The following is a 676-nucleotide window of genomic DNA, read 5'->3' as shown; positions in this document are numbered from 1 at the left end:
GCCCCGCGCGGTTACCTCAGGCTGCCGCCCCGGGGGGTGCGAGGGCCCTAACCCCCGTGCTGGGGGTCGTTGGTGATATTCCTTGTAAGCGCTGCCAAGCCTGTACGTACAGAATTCGGAATTAGACGGGAGCCAGGGGGTAGGCAGGGAGTTGTCTCCTTTGTGCCCACCGGCCGAGAAGGACACCCGGGGCAGAAACTGCAGCTGCTTGCGCTCCCCCGCAGCACGGCGTGTCCCCAGGGCGTCTGCTCTTCTGTAATGCCTGCCTGTGAAAGTGCCTGTTTTCTGCATAAAGCTCCCCTGGAAGAGAAACAGAAGCTGTTACATCGGTTCGCGTCCTTCAGCCAGCTGCATTTAGCCAGGCGGTTTCCTGTCCCGACCAGCAGCTTTTCCAGATTTATCCCTGTTCCAAAGCAGTAACCAGCGTTGTCCCGCCCCTTGTTCTGTTCGCTTCTGCTGGATTTTATTTGTTTATGAACTGTGTCTCAGCTGCAGAAATCAATTGAGCTTTATCCCCTCCGCCTTAGTATCGTTAAAACCTGTTTATGTGAAAAATAACAGTAGCTAGCTTAACAAAATGTTGGGTTTATCAGGGGAAAAGTGCCACGAATATATTGTGCGTTTGCAAATGAAACTGCTTTTGCTTCTAACACAGTAAAATAAAGATATTTTAATG

This window comes from Athene cunicularia (assembly GCF_003259725.1).
Source record: "Athene cunicularia isolate RWA chromosome 3 unlocalized genomic scaffold, athCun1 chr3_part1, whole genome shotgun sequence".
NCBI lineage: Eukaryota > Metazoa > Chordata > Aves > Strigiformes > Strigidae > Athene > Athene cunicularia.
The sequence above is the reverse complement of the archived record's forward strand: the minus strand, read 5'-3'. Positions refer to the sequence as shown.